The sequence below is a fragment of the Pteropus alecto genome, unplaced genomic scaffold (assembly GCF_000325575.1).
Source record: "Pteropus alecto unplaced genomic scaffold, ASM32557v1 scaffold78, whole genome shotgun sequence".
Lineage (NCBI taxonomy): Eukaryota > Metazoa > Chordata > Mammalia > Chiroptera > Pteropodidae > Pteropus > Pteropus alecto.
The window spans coordinates 17,929,156-17,937,866 of record NW_006443124.1 but is presented as its reverse complement, the minus strand read 5'-3'; the positions used below and the strand labels follow the sequence as shown (position 1 = coordinate 17,937,866).

General features: G+C 40.1%; 1 pseudogene; it reads left to right on the top strand.

Annotated features, from left to right (window-relative positions):
• Positions 1-293: 293 nt before the first annotated feature.
• Positions 294-1,515, top strand: LOC102886536 (annotated as a pseudogene).
• The last annotated feature ends 7,196 nt before the right edge of the window (positions 1,516-8,711 follow it).

Below are 8,711 nucleotides of genomic sequence, written 5' to 3'. Positions count from 1 at the left end.
ATTTCACTTTCTGCCTCTGTGAGTTTGTCTACTCTAGGTACCTGATGTATGGGGAACCACATAGTGTTTGTCCTTCTTTGTCTGGTGTATTTCACTATGCATAATGCTTTCAAGTTCCATGCATGTTGTAGTGTATATCAAAGTGTATCTTATTGTGACAGCGTGCAAAATATACATATATATCAAATCATTATGTTAAAATAATACAATGTTTTGTGTCAGTTATATTTCAATAAAACTGGAAAGGCAGCAGTACACCGAGTCTTGGACACTTTCCTTCCTCCTCAAACAATATGAGGTTCAGCACCCACTCCAGCTTCTCCAGCTGCTGGATTCTGGGCTCTGTGCAGTCACCTAGGCGCTGAGTCTGGCCAGCCAACAGTGCAGACAGTGTGTAGGCAGGTGTGAGAGGCTTGGTTCCCAGATCTTTGTGTCATACGCCACCAATGTCTGGGGTGGCTGTGGGTCCAGAGTCTTGGCTGCGGTGATGGCCCCTGGTCTGTGCACATAGGCAAGATCTGGCCAAGGAGGAGACTGTACAGTGCCTGAATGACTGCCTGCCCTACCTGGAGAGGGCGAGGAGGCTGAAGGTTCACAATTGCAAACTGGAGAACAAACTCTGGGAACACCTGGAGAAGAAGAGACCCCATGTCAGAGACTGGGGACATTATGTCAAGACCTTCAAAGACCTGAGGGCTCAGATCTTGGCAAATTCTTTCATCGTCTTGCAGATTGACAGTGTCCATTTTGCTGCTGATGACTTCAGAATCAAGTGTGAGACAGAGCTGGCCATGTGCCAGTCTGTGCAGAGTGACTTCAGTGAGCTCTAAAAGGTCATTGATGACACCTGTATTATTCATGTGCCTCTGGAGATGGAGATCTTGGCTCTCAAGGAGGAGCTGCTCTTCTTGAAGAACCATGAGCAGGAAGTAAATGGCCTATGGGAAGAGACTGCATTTCTGGGTTGACTATGGAGTTGGATGCCCTCTAACCTCAGAACCTCAGCAAGATCATGGCAGACATTTAGACCCAGTATGAGGACCTGGCTCAGAAGAAACGAGAGAAACTAGACGAATACTTGTCCCAGCAGATTGAGGAGAGCAGCACAGGAGTCATGTCACAGCTACTGAGATGACACTCAATGGACTAAGACATACAGTCCAGTCCTTGGAGTTCAACCTGGACCTGCTGAAAAATCTGAAGGCCAGCTTGGAGGTGGAGGCACACTATGCCATGCAGGTTGGACAGTTCCACAGAATCCTTCGCACCTGGTATCAGAGCTGGCCCAGACCCAGGCAGAGAGGCAGTGCCAGACCCGGGAGTATGAGACCAGCTGAACATTAAGTTCAAGCTGGATGCTGAGGTTACCACCTATCACCATCTGTGGGAAGAAGGAGAGGACTTCCTTTTTGGTGACACCCTGGACTGCACTCCATGCAGTCTATCTAGATGACCACCACCTGCAGGATTGTGGATAGCAAAATGTCATCTCAGCTCAATGACAAGGAGTTCTGAAGCATTAAGGCAGCAAAAGTGTGACACCCTTCGTGGGGCAGGACAACAATAAAAAGATCAAAGAACATAGAATATCAAAAAATCTCAAAAACATTGTATTTGTTTTCATGATGGAATGGTATTTTTTAATTGACTTTTAATTGACTTTCATCTCTGTCATGTTTTCCACTGCCCCTACAGCCATGACCAGCCACACCCATGGCCCAGGTGGCTTCCACCGGTGGTTGCTAATGTTGATCTCACAAGTTCTCAGGAGGAAGTCAAGTCCTAAGGAAAAGGCGGAGTTTGTGGTGTCATCCTGGGGTGATGGCGTAAAAAGCTCTTCTCTGACTTTCCCTCTTAGAGCAACTTCTGGCTTACTTTTGTTTTTATATTTTTAAAGCATCCTCAGGCATTAATTTTTAGGGGTCCATTTCTGGAATTCATGTTTCCTTCCTCATTCTACGAGCCTACAGCCTCTGTTGCTTTGCCAGTTTATCAGGAAACAGGGCCATTCTGGCCTTTGGATTTTAAAAAATATTTAAAATTCAAATTTTACTTACTTATTTTTTGTTCTATTTTACTGAGATATAATTGACAGACAAAAATTTCTAAGTTTAAAGTATATAGCATAATGACCTGACTTAAATCTATTGCAAAACAATTAACATAATAAATTTATTTAATGTCCATCATCTCATAAAGATACAAGAAACAATGAAAATTATGAGTTTCTTTTTCTTGCCATGAGAACTTTTAGAATCTACTCTCAGCAACTCTCAAGTATACCAAACAGCAGTGTCAACTAGTCATCCTGTTGCACATTACATCCTCAGTGGATTTTGAATTATGGTTTGGAAAACCTCCCTTTTACCTGGCGGACACATCCTGTTGCACATTACATCCTCAGTGGATTTTGAACTGGCGGACACTTTAAAAAACAGCATAGAAAGGTATTATCTTACAGTCCTGCAAGTCAGAATTTCACCACTGGTGTCACCAGGCTAACATCAATGGTCAGCAGGGTTGCATCCCTTTCTGTCCACTGTAGGGCAGAATCCATTTCCTTGCTCAGTCAGGTGTCAGAATTCAGTTCCTTGGATTGCAGGACTGAATCCCCAGTTTCCTTGCTTGCAGATAGCTGAGGCTGCCCTTACCTCCTGGAAGCCTCTCACTGGTTTCTGACCCCAACATGGCACCCAGCTTCTCAGAACCAGCAATGCAAGATATTGAGTACACAATAGTAGCACAAATAGAAATTAGGAAGAACTGAAAAAGTCATTACTTTACCTGCCTTTATAATCTAATAGGAGAAATAGATTGTTAAAAATTTTCATTAGAATTAGAAATATGCCATGAAGAAAAAGACCAGGATGGTCTGGGATAATAAAAGAAACATAACTTATCAAGGAGTAATGGAAGGCTTCTTTGAGGAAGTGGCATGTAAATCGAGGTCTAAATGATTAAAAGCATATGAATAAGGGCTATCTATTCAGAGTGGGAGCATGACAGTGGATATGATAAAGAGACAGGTGAGTGACAGGTAATAAAACTGGAAAGTTTTCACAAGGTTGCTCAGGAAGATTTCTAACTATGGACTTTATTCTTATACCAGTGGAAAATCATTGATGGGATTAAGCATGAGAATTATTAATTTGTTTCAAATAGCAGAAATAATGTACAAAGATAAAAATATATTTACATTTTTGTAAGATATGCTCATCAAATCTTGATCTGGTATTTGCTGAAATACCACACTAAGACCTAAAATCAATGTAATATTCAAATATTAATCATGATATCACAAAAACACACACCACACAGAACTACATCATTATTTGATATAAAATAAATTGTCAGAATACCTTAAAATACAACATAGCCTTATCCTAATGTTGTTTATGTTGTTTATTATAAGAAACTGTTATATAATTTTATATAACTTTTATGTGTCCTCTACAGAGTACTAAATCACATGGCATGGAGATATACACAGATAAGGTATTAAAGAATATTAATAATAATGCTTTATATAATTCACAAGAATGTTTATATAGTTCCATTCATTTATTTTTGGTTTTACTTTCCTTGACTTCAAAGTCATTCATAAAACCCTGTTTAAACCCAAGGTCCATGAGTTTGGTATCTATGTTTTCTTCTACGCAGTTTATTGTTTCAGGTCTTATATTCAGGTCTTTGATCCATTATGAGTTAACTTTGGTGTATGGTGACAGATAGCAGTCTAGTTTTTCTTTTAAATGTGGTTTTCCAATTTCCCCAGCACTACTTATTGAAGAGGCTTTCCTTTCTCCATGATATGTTTTTGGCTCCTTTGTTCAAAATTATTTGACTATGTATATAAAGGTTTATTTCTGGATTCTCGGTTTTGTTCCATTGATCTGTATATCTGTTTTTCTGCCAATAACATTCTGTTTTGATTATTGTCACTTTTTAGTATAATCTGAAGTTTGGCAGAGTGATACCTCTGGACTTGTTCTTTTTTCTCAGGATTATTTTGGCCATTTTGGAGTCCATTGTGTTTCTATGTAAATCTGATAATTATTCATTTTATTTAAAAAAAAATCCATTGGCTTTTTGATGAGGATTGCCTTAAATCTATATACTGCTTTAAGTAATAAGATCATTTTAACTATACTGATTCTTCCAATCCATGAACCCAGAATATCTTTCCATTTCTGTGTGTAGTCTTCAATTTATTTTAATAATGTCTTATAGTTTTCAGGGTATAGGTCCTTCTCATGTTTTATTTGGTTTACTCCTAGATATTTTATTCTTTTTGTTGCAAAGGTATTGATTTTAGCAATACTTTTTGGATTAGTTTCCTCAAACAAGGAAAACAAAAGGAAAATAAACAAATGGGACTACATCAAATTAAAAATTTTTGTACAATGAATGAAAACATAAATAAAATGAAAAGGCAATCTACTGAATGGGACAGAATACTTGCCAAAGACAAACCCAATAATGGGTTAATAATCAAAACAAACTTAGGAATTCATACAACTTAAGACCAAAAAAACCCTCAAACATTTTAAATAGTGGGCTGAGGACCTGAATAAATATTTTTAAGAGGGCATAATGGTGGCCAATAAGCATGTGAAAGATGCTCATAGTCACTAATCATCAGGGAATTTCAACTCAAAACCACCATGAGATGTCACCTCACACCTGTCAGACTGACATCATCAGTAAATCAACAAACAAGTGTTAGGATGTGGAGAAAAGCAACCCCTCGTGCATGTAGGTAGTATTGTGAATTGGTGCAGCTACTATGGGAAACAGTATAGAGGTTTTCAAAAAATTAATAATAGAACTACTTATGACCCAGCAAATTCACTTCTGTATATTTATAAGAAGAAATCCCAAACACTAATTTGAAAAAATACATGCATTCCTATGTTTGCTGCAGCATTATTTACAGTATCCAATATCTAGAAGCAACCTAAGCATTCACTGATAGATGATTAAATAAAGAAATGGTAGATATATACAATGGAATATTACTCAGCTATAAAAAAGAATGAAATCTTGCCATTTTTGACAACATGGATGGACCTAGAGGATGTCATACTAAGTGAAATAATTCAGACTGAAAGAGAAATCCCGTAAGATTTTACTTATATGTGGCATCCTAAAAACAAACAAACAAAAATAAAACAGAAACAAACTGAGAGATACAGAAAACAAATTGATGGTTGCTAAATGAGAGGAGGGTTGGGTGGCTGGGTGAAAAAGTGAAAGAATTAAAATGTACAAATTGGCAGTTACAAAATAGTCAAGGGGATGTAAAGTACAACATGGAGAATATCATCAGTAATACTGCAATAACTATGTATGATGCCAGATGGGTACTAGACTTATTGGGGGGAATCATCTCATAAGTTATAGAAATGTCTAATCACTGTGCTTTAACCTGAAACTAATATACTATCACATGTCAACTGTAATTGAAAGAAATAAAAGGCACTGCCCTCAGCCCAAGATGGCCATTTCCAAATTTCTCCATCCTCTCCCCTCTGTCCTGCTCCCCCTGCAATCAGGGACTTCTCTTTCTTCCTCCAGGTAGAGCCTAGCATGTTGTCCCATAGAGGACTGATATTCTCTGCTTGGGGCTCCATTTCTGTGCAGACAAGTGGCAGGTTGCTGAGCATGGCCTTACCTGACAGCCTCAGATCAAGTGACTCTGAGGGAGATGTGGACTGTCTGTCTCCCCGGTGCCCACAGGCATAGACCCCTCCCTCACAGAAACTGGATGTGCTGGCCATATGGGATGGCAGCTGGCACAGGGCCTGGGGCATAGATCACTCCCAGTGGAGACTTAGATGTCGTTTGGGTACTAGGTCCATCTCCATAGCCCCCAGCTTCATGCTCTGAGCCCTAGCAGCTTTTCTGAGCCCCCTCTGTGTTTTTTTAGGCTCCTCAGACAACCTCAAGTGGATCCCAGTGCTGCAACTGAGACCTTCACCACAATGGACCTTGTTCACGGTGGTCCCTGTGATGCACTGAGCTGCCCTCGATGTAGTTTCCTGACAGAGGAAAATGACTCTGCTTGGAGGGAGCAGGAGCAAGCAGGAGTGTGCAGGTCCTCTCTATCTTTTTCCTGGATGGCAGTGCCAGGCGGATGATCTCAAGTGAGACATGAAGGTAGGATGGCAGGGTTGTGTTTGGGGTGTGGCCATCCAGCTGGGAAAGTCATGTCCAGATCCCTTAATCATCTCTACTTTGAGATCTTTTTCTTCCCATTCTTCCCAATCTCAGTCCCAGGGTCTCAGCACCCTGCTCCCCCAAACAAGGCTCAAAGTGGACAAGAAGACCTCATATTTAGGAAACTGATCAACACATTCAAATTGTGCTTTCATTATGATGCAGAATCTTCTTTTCTAGGGACCCTATCTAAATAAAGGCTATGGATTCAGATGTTCCCTGCAGCACAAGGACAAAAATGACCCATGTTCTGCAGCAGGGTGCTTCAAAAATTTTGCTGTCCAGCCATGAAAATGAGAAAGAGGAAGAAGGTGGACTGACGGTGTTCCTCCCAAGGGAATCAGATTCCAGAATCCTCCCCACTGACATGTACAAGTGCACACGCAAACATACACTTGGGTACACACACACATGCACGCATGCATGTACGAGCACATACATTTGTGCACACATGCACACATCTGAACATGCACCAACACTCACACATGCACATGTGTACACAAGAGCACTGGTACACACACAAGGAACAGAAAGGGAAATGATGAGAAAGGTGACACCACCTGTTATGGCACTCAAGTGGAAGGACTTTGTGGTTTACTTAGTTCTTAATTCCATTAGAATTCACTATTTTCTCTACTTAATCATTATGGTCCTTGTAATAAATAGTTTAAAAAATGAAGCAAATAATATACTTACCCCCACTGATGAGTGATAAATGTATATAATATTTAACATACAATTTAAATATTTTTAGAATTCTAAAGTATGCACATCAGGAAAATCTAAACATCACCTAAACAAGAAGATAAGTGATTTGCAGATCCCGCCCCAATAGGTGACCATCATAAATAAGGGTTCGGTCCATGATGCTCAGGCTCTGTCTCTCCTTCTGCCTCTCAAATGCAGATTCTTTTTCCTATATGCATGTCTACCTGTTGCTATCATATATCTGTTGTCTTAGAGATGGGATCCTGAATGCAGACTTGGTCCACACATGTCTCATGCACCAGGACTCTGAAGACTTACCTGTCAGCACATACGGCTCCTACACTGACCTTGGCATGTGGATCAGGGCTGATGGATCCCAGTCCCTCTCTGAGAACATTAGTGTGCTTTCCAGGTCCCTGCTATTTCAACCACTGCTGTAATGAACAGTCTTGCAGATACACCTCTGAAAACTGGTGCAGGAATTCATGTGGGATAAACTCCTAGGATGAGCACTGCCAAGTGGAGGTGTGTTTACAAAGAACTTGAATGAGTCCTGGGCACTGTCTTCACTGACAGGAAGGGCTTTTCTCTCTTCTCCCTGGAGGATCCTCTCAGACCTCTGCTTCCTCACCTTGTCCCCATGGCTGGTCACCTCCAGACTAGAACCTGGCCAGTCTGATGGTGACAATGCTCTCACCGTAGTGCTAACATTTGCATGTCCCTACCGGGCAGGTCTGACATCTCTGACCTGTACGGGCCATATGTGTTTCTTGTTGGAATTGCATGTGTTTGCTCTGTATCATTTTTAAAACATTGACTGTTGAGAGTTTTGTTGCGCTACAAGAATGTTAAAACTTTCTCCAGCTTTGGGTTTGAAGGGAGCTTTGTGGTTTGCAGTTAGTTTTTCCAGCTTCCAGCATTTTTCTTGATTTTGTCCTGGCCACAGGAAGAACCAGCCACTTCCTGTCTGTCATCTGGATCTGGTGTCATACATGGAACAGTGATGTCTAGCCTTAGATGATACACATATTGACTAAAAGGTCTTCATTTTCTACATCTAATCTTGAATGAATCTGGGATTTCATTTTAAAAACAAAAACAATATTTCCAATTAAAACAAAAACAAAAATTAATGAATCCTTTGAAAATATATGTGGGTAGACACAAAAGAGAACCTATTCTATGATTCCATTTACAGGAAAAAATCCAGAATAGTTAAAGGAACAGAGACAGAAAAGACTAGAAGTGTCAGAAGCTGGAAGTAGAAATAATGGGTAGTGAGTGCTTTTGGTCCAGGTTTCCATTTTGGGGACATGAAATATTTCACAGCTAGAGTGTGGTGATGGGCACATGGTACTGTGGATGTACTTAATGCTCATGAACTGTACATGTATAAAGATAATTCTCAAGTTTTGTTATCATTAAATTAAATATATATAATATATATATGGCATTGAATAAATGTAGAAGAAGAAATATAAATGAAAAAATTTTAAAAGGCAAACAAAAAAAAAGGGAAGGGAAGAAACTTTCTGGTGTGGTAGAGAGTTGAAGGAGTGGTTCAGGAAATGGTGCTTAGGGGCGTTCCAGAGGTGGCCATCTGTGAATGGTTGTTGGGTAAAGTGACAACTCCAGGTCTCATGCAAAAGCCACTGTAGTTTTAGATGACTCTTTGCCCTGCAAGGTTACTGCATTTAACATACAATTTATATATTTTTAGAATTCTAAAGTATGCACATCAGGAAAATCTAAATCACCATTGGGCACTTGGAGACTCCCTGCCC